This window comes from Mus caroli, unplaced genomic scaffold (genome assembly GCF_978045245.1).
Source record: "Mus caroli unplaced genomic scaffold, Mus_caroli_1 scaffold_7, whole genome shotgun sequence".
NCBI classification, from domain to species: domain Eukaryota; kingdom Metazoa; phylum Chordata; class Mammalia; order Rodentia; family Muridae; genus Mus; species Mus caroli.
Window position 1 is genome coordinate 59,138,149 of NW_028227262.1, and position 7,950 is coordinate 59,146,098.

The 7,950-nt window shown below is 40.5% G+C and overlaps 1 pseudogene; it reads right to left on the reverse strand.

The window, feature by feature from the left end:
- Positions 1 to 3,035: 3,035 nt before the first annotated feature.
- Positions 3,036 to 3,988, reverse strand: LOC147003903 (vomeronasal type-1 receptor 44-like; annotated as a pseudogene).
- Positions 3,989 to 7,950: the final 3,962 nt, after the last annotated feature.

Sequence of the window (7,950 nt, forward strand, 5' to 3'; positions counted from 1 at the left end):
TTGTATTTGTCATATGACATTCACAGATCCAAACAAGATTTGTAATTTAAAATTCAAATGGAAGCATCAATTCTAGGATGATATGTTTGTAAAAGTACACATATGTAACACAAAATGCCTACACTGCTAGTCAAAATAAATCACTAAATTCAAAAAAAGAAATATAGGCCTAAAATTAATGCTATATAATTTGGAGATTCTAAGTTACAAAATTAATGTCCTTTAATGAAAACCCCCATTTTACAAAGCATAGTCCACTGTGCTGAGGGGCAGTCAGAGCTCAGCATCTTCTCTGCAGATGCTGAAAATTTCCCTGCAGCCCCAGAGTTTCTTCTCCCACAGCCTTCCTGGGACCTGATGACCTGATTCTTCACTTGTGTGCAGGGCACTTACCAAGATGGATGTGGCAGAGCAGTATGCTTTGCATATGGAGATCTGAACACTCTTGTGTTTCTGGTGTCTTTAACCCACCTCTGCAGACTGTAACTTTAAGGTCTGTATTTGATAACAGTCTATGGGAAGGCCCACACAAATGGCATCCCTACTGGAAAATTTTGTCTGTTTTTTGGTTTTACTGTATTTTCTCCTAGATAAGAGCATACTTGGGGTAGGAGAAGCTGATCAACTTTTACTTATCCCATGACACATCTACTAGAGGAACGAAAAAGTCACATCATATAGTCAGCCAAGACTTTGCTCATTCCTAATCTCAGATGTATTTGATCTTTACCCATTTCATAATTTTTACCTTCTCTGCATTAGGATGAAGGATTGTGGAAGCTGCCACGAGTTGTCTTTGGCTCTTGGAGTATTCTCCCTGGTATTATGAATGAGAAACCTACATATACTCCCCCACCCCAGGCCAAAGCTCTGAGTGTTTGCCATTCCCTCTGAGAGTCAGCGCTGCTGCTGTTCTGATGCTTCATTGTGGCATCTCACTGTAGGTTTTATGCTATTCACCCAGTAATAAGAAGGCAGGTTAATCCTTTTCTGTGCATACTTTCCATGTGTTTATTTGGAGATTTTTTCTTTGGTTTAGTTTGGCTTGGTTTGGTTTGTACGTGTGTGTGTGTGTGTGTGTGTGTGTGTGTGTGTGTGTGTGTGTGCAGATATAGATATAGACATAATATACATAGATATAGATATAGATTCTTCTTTTCTGAGATAGAGTTTCTCTATATATTCCTGGCTGTCCTGGAAATCAATCTGTAGATCAGGCTAGCCTCCAACTCAGAGATTTCCCCTGACTATACCTCTTGAGTTCTAGGATTAAATATATGTGCCACCAACATCAAGCCTATTTAGGGATTTTTAGAAACATTCTTATTCTTATTCTTATCCTTATCCTTATCCTTATCCTTATCCTTATCCTTATCCTTATCCTTATCCTTATCCTTATTCTTATATTTTGTTTGTGGCTCTTGTGTAGTAATGTAGACTCAGTTCTGTAGCTCGTGCTGACCTTGAACTCACTATCCTGCTCTTTTAACATCAGGGTTACTGACCTGAGCCAGCAGGCCCAATACTGCTCATGTGCTTTACACAACTTGCAGTAGTGTTGTTTCTTCTTCATCCTTCATTCTTGATATTTTAAGTGTTCCCTCAGGTCACCTAGTTAAATGCATTCCTTTTGTTGACATGCAGCCTGTTTGAGGCTTTGTCAAGAGAAGACAAAACACATAACAGATATTCACCAATCTATCTCTTTCCTCCAATCAGTTTTCAGTTATTTCTTTAGAGTATATGTAAGTTTCAGAACTAAAATTACTAGATTCTAGGTGTGATGGTGTGCATGTAGGTAAAATTTCCTCACTTTGAGTGACAGATAACAGTTTTATGGTGTGAAGTGTGTCTCTGGATATGTTCATCATTGTAAAGTGCATTTCTCTCTGAGAATGTTCAGCTGTGTGAAGTGTGTGAGTTTTGGTTCCCCTGCATGAAGTGTGCTCTGGGGAGTATTGGTTTAATCTCAAGTATGCAGGCATGTTACAAGCCAATAGTCCTCATGACGTTTATTGATGTTTATTGATACTATGGGTAAGTAATTATCTATTACCAATTTACTATTCAAACTTGGATGATTTGACCCCATGTAAAGTACTCATCTCTATCAATTTGACTCCTCTAAAATCTGTACTTTGTAGTTCACTGTGTTTTTGTCTCTCTGGCAGGGTCCATGTTCAAAGTGTTCCTGGAGGGCTAAGTCTAAGCCTGGGGAGACTGTGATCTGATCCTATATTCTGACATCACCAAACATTCACTATTCGTTCCTCTCATGAATTTAAATTTGTCTATCACAGCATCATTGTGCAAATGACAGTATGGTTTGCCGGATATAGTTCTGGCTATATATGTACATGCAGTTTCTGGATAATGTGATCAATGGCTCTCAAAATAATGTTTCCTTACATATTTTTCCAAATATTAACAGCTGAGGCAAATTAATTATTGGAAACATCATGGCTGTCACATAGATAAAGTCATGGAATGTGCCAGAGAGATGGCTAGGTGGTTAAGCATCCTGACCTTGGAAAACTGAAGGTCTACAACACACACATTGTGTGGGCCATAAGTTCCTATTGAGGGAGTTCCAGAGTACCTAACCTCTATCCTCCATTAGCACCTGCACTCAAGTACACACACAGATACACACACAGGCACAGACACAGGCACAGATACACACACACACACACACACACACACACACACACTAATATAAACAAACACTGTTAAATCTTAAATATATATTCTTGTTCAGAACTTAAAAATAATGTGAAACCTAAGACAAATGAGAACTGTCTCATGGATATCCTTTGAAAATGCACTGAGAGATAGAAATCTGATGTCATATCTGAGGGTGTATTCGGTTTAATCATCTTTTATATAATTATCATTCACAGAGGGTGCAAACAGATTTAACAGGAAAAATTAATATTATCAATTTAAGCCACAGAATGTTCCCACTATGCCATGATCCATAGTTCTGATGACAACATATTGGATTATATTCACAGTCCATACCCATCACTGAATAATCAAATATTTACTATTCTGCCACACATTGACCTCAAAAACTTAATTATATGCTTTTCAGTGCAAATGAACACAAAAGGGCTGACTGTGGCATAGTTATGGGACACAATAATTTGGACAAAGTAGAATATTGAGCCATACTTGAACTTTATCCTCAAGTGGAAGATAACAATGTTCAAAATGTAGAGAACCACAAAGAAGCTCATGAGCATCAGGATGGTCCTTGTGGCCTTTTGCACTGGGAATGCTTTTGAAGAAAGGCTGATGCTGTGAAGATGCCGGGCCTGCTTCTTGTGCCTCCATAGGAGAGCTACCATGTACCCACTGTACAGAACGATGAGACCAATAAGAATGGCTTCCCTGATGGCTACTGGTGTTGAAAATATGCTTTCTCTGGAGTAACTCATGGGCAGAAGTAAGCAGACTGAGTAACATACATAAAATCCTCTGAGGTCAAATTGGGGGTCACAGTCATTGATACTAAGAAGTGACTGCTGAAAGACATATAGAGAACACTGAAGAAAATAAAGATACCTGGAATGTGATGGGGGTATTTATATTTAAACTTTATTAAACTGGATTTTCTAGAACTAAGTGTGATGGTCCAAAGGACATCCAGAAGACAGGTAGCACAAAGGGTGAGGGCCCTCAGAAACCTGGGCAAATAGATAAGGGATTGGCATGAGGTAGAATCTCATCTCCCCTGAGACATAAACATGTCCACAGCTATGACTCCCATAGTGACAAGCAGCATTAGGTGGGTTAGGGAGAAGAAAGCAATGTAGAGATCAATGGACTTAGGTCTCTTTTCACCAAGGCGCTTGCAGATGTGGGCAAAAAAGAGGATACTATTAGCTGAGATCCCAACACTCACTTCAGCAAGCAAGGTGATTTTTACATTTGTGTCAATGTGAAATAACGTGGCTTTATTCATTGTATGTGGGTAGGAAGCAAATAGCAAAATCCTTTGGAGAAAAAGAATTTCATTATAAAATATGACCTTACTCAGAAGTGACAAACAACACTGAGCTAGCAACAAGATATTGCCTCATCACCAACTCAGCTCCAGCTCACACCACCTCAAAGCCATCCCCACTTTTTCTACTCCCTAATGTTTTCCAATCAAGCCTGAATTGTATGTACCATTCTGGGACTATTTCTGAATATAAACTTTTGTGTACATTAAACATGTCCATGAGATCTAAGAAGAATTCCATCTCCTGGTTCATGGGTTTGGTTTATACTGGGGAAAGACCTGCATTTCACTTGATTGTCAGACACACAATAGCTTTACATATCTGATGAATTTGAATGGAGAAGATTGCACAAAAGTAGAAATATACCCTCCTGGATGACTGTGTGACTCTGGGTTCTAGTACATGGTCATTTTATTTCAGTGTCTGCTTTAGTTTGCTCCTTCATCACCAGGCTAAATATTCATTTATATTCTCTCTCTCTCTCTCTCTCTCTCTCTCTCTCTCTCTCTCTCTCTCTCTCTCTCTCTCTCTCTCTCTCTCTCTTTCCCTCCCTTCCTCCCTCCCTCTCCTCCCTCTCCCCCTCCCCCTGCCCCTCCCTCTCCCTCTCCCTCTCTCCTTTCCTCCCTCTCTCCCTCTGTCCCCCTCTCTACTTATCTGTGAGTGTGTGTGTATTTGCCTCCCCACCCTATACCAAATTTTTCCTCTTTCCTCTAATCTCTTCATCCACCTTGCTCTCTGTTTCTCAAACAGCATTTCTCTGTGTAACTCTGGATATCCTAGAACTCACTCTGTAAAACAAACTGGCCTCTAACTGAGAGATCCTCCAGCTTCTACCTTTGAAGTGATTGGATTAAAAAAATGTGCCTCACCGATAAGTGGATATTAGCCCAGAAGCTCAGAATACCCAAGATACAATTTGCAAAACACATGAAACTCAAGAAGAAGGAAGACCAAAGTGTGGATACTTTGTTGTTTCTTAGAAGGGGGAACAAAATACTCATGGAAGGAGTTACTGAGACAAAATGTGAAGCAGAGACTGGAGGAATGACCATCCAGAGACTGCCCCACCCGATGATCCATCCCATAGACAACCACCCAAACCAGACACTATTGTGGATCCCAACAAGTTCTTGCTGACAGGAGTCTGTTATAGATGTCTTCTGAGAGGCTCTGTCAGTGCCTGACAAATACAGAAGTGGATGCTCACAGCCATTCATTGGACTGAGCACAGGGTCCCCAATGAAGGAGATAGAGAAAGTACCCAAGGAGCTGAAGGGGTTTGCAGCACCATCAGAGGAACAACATGAACTAACCAGGACCCCCAGAGCTCCCTGGGACTAAAGCATCAACCAAAGAAAACACGTGGTGTGACTCATGGCTCTAGCTTCATATGAAGCAGATTATGGCCTAGTCAGTAATCAATGGGAAGAGAGGCCCTTTGTCCTGTGAAGGTTCTATGCTCCAGTATAGGGGAATGCCAAGTCTAGGAAGCAAGAGTGGTTGGGTTGGTGAGCAGGGGAAGGGGGAAGGGGGAAAGGGGGAGGAAGGGGGAGGCCCTAGGGTGGTTTGGCAGGGGAAACCAGGAAAGGGGATAACATTTTAAATGTAAATAAGGAAACTATCTAATAAAAATAATAATAATTAAAAAATGACACGTGCCAACACTGCCCGGCCAGGCCAAATATTCTTGAGAAATCTTCAGAAGAAATGATTACAGATTTGGATTCTGAATCAAGTTCTACCCACTATCATTTCCTCAGACTGTGACCTTAAGTACTCAGAGCTCCAGTCACCTGTTCTAGAACATATGCATAGTCAGTCCTGTACCTGTGTTAGAGGATGCTAAGTGTGAAGGAGTGTACTGTACACACACCAGACATGAACTCTATAGACATGTCAGCTCAGGATTTTCTCATGCAGTATATTGTCATGTGGCCTGGGAAAGACAATTAATCTTTGTTAATGGCTGATCAGGTTTTTGCCTGCCTGAAACAGAAAAGATAAAAAAAAAAAATGACCAAAACTGTAGAATTGTAAAGCCAGGTTCCCTTTCTAAATATCATAAAACCCTGGTATTTCTCTGAATTCTAGATGAGTGTGCATCCAACCTATGACTTTAATCTTCTGCCATGTTACCTCTGAGAAAAGACCCAGAGAATCAATTATCAGTGTGTATATACTCTTACTTTTCTCCCTTTTGGCATATAGAATCAGAGTGGCAAACAAAACACAGTTATAATAGACTCAGGGCCATCCCATTCTAAGGTCATGATTAAATGAAAAGTATCACCCAGTCTTGAAGGAGAGGCTCCACAGGAGTCTTCCATCTCCTTCTCAGTGCAGGAGGCTTCTCCAGACTTCAGAGAAGCCTGCCCAAAGGACATGAGGAGTACAGTGAGTCTTTTATGTAGAAATTGACATTTCCTTTAACAAACATTTAGGACATATGAAGCATATAGTGTTTTTTTTTGTTTTTTTTTTTTGTTTTTTTTGTTTGTTTTTTAAACTTTCCAGATAACTAGTAAAGAAGTATCAATTGAAATTAAAGTGTGTGAAATGAAATAATTTCATAGATTTTTAGTTTATATTCCACTGTAATGTAGTTATTAACAAGAAGCAAGAGTGTTTAAATATTCTAAATATTTATAAGAAAACTTCTCTTTGATGCCCCTTGGTATTGCAAACTTTGTATGCCCTAATACAGGGGAATGCCAGGGCCAAGAAGTGGGAGTGGGTAGGTAGGGGAGCAGGGCAGAGGGAGGGTATAGGGAACATTCGGGATAGCATTTGAAATATATATAAAGAAAATATCTAATAAAAATAAATTAAAAAAAAAAACAAAAAAGAACCCTTACAAACAAACAAACAAACAAAACCTTACAAAGAAAAAAAAAGAAAAAAAAAACTTCTCTTTGCATCACAAGAAGAATAGTATAGAAACCACGGGTCTGCATTTAATCCTGCCAACCCAGGGAGCTTGAATGTGTTTTCCCAATGCTGCTAATGTTGGATCTGGGTTTCCTGGGCTTCAGGAAAGCACTGAGACTCAGCTCTGGGGACAGGCAAATACAGTCAAAGATGTGAGCAGGTGGAAGCTGATATTCCCTGACTTCCAGACATCTAGTTGCCACTAGAAAACCGTACAGAGAAGTCAGGAATGAAATGTTGGGGGGACCACTGGCCTGTGAGAAGGCCAGGAGCATTGGGAGCCCTTGGGCTGAAGACAGAGTCTCGCCATAGGCTGGAGCTGGGAGTTCCTGCTTATCTCCCCTGGGAAGGAAGCAGTAGTTACCTGAAAGCACAAAGAGTCCTTCTATGGGATACTTATTCTGCAATGCTGTGTAGGCTAAGTCCTTCTCCATGCTCCCCATCGTGGTGGTAGATGAAAAAGACAGTCCTTTTTTCCAAACTGTTTATTGGTTGTTCATCATGGAAAATTGATGTGAACCTATTTCTCAGGGTGGCTTAGAAAGTAAATGTCTTTGTGGGAAGGAATGTCTAGGAAGGGAAACTTATTGGCTAAACACTCAAGGTCTCAAAGTTCCTCATTAACATGGACTGTTTTTGGCTGCATGACTGATGTGATACAAGTCAGGAATCTGACAGGGAGCTGGGAGGCATATACTCTCCCAGATATTTGTACTTGATTTCCAGGGTCTCAGACCTGCTCTAACTTACCAAGTTTCCTGACAGGGTTCACTGTCCCACAGAAAACTGCAACCAATAAATGTGTAGAGTTGTAGATCACAGTCACAGTGGATCCATGTACCAAAGAACTCCTGCAGCCAAGGCTCAGAGAACACTGCAGAAGATGGATAGAAAGATTGAAGAGCTGGGCGATCAGGGAGTTTGCTGTGAGATTGTGTCTCCTGGTTGTGTTAAGAAGGTGTGGCTGTCCAAACATGATATAAATAAGGACATCAATTACATGCCAAGGTAT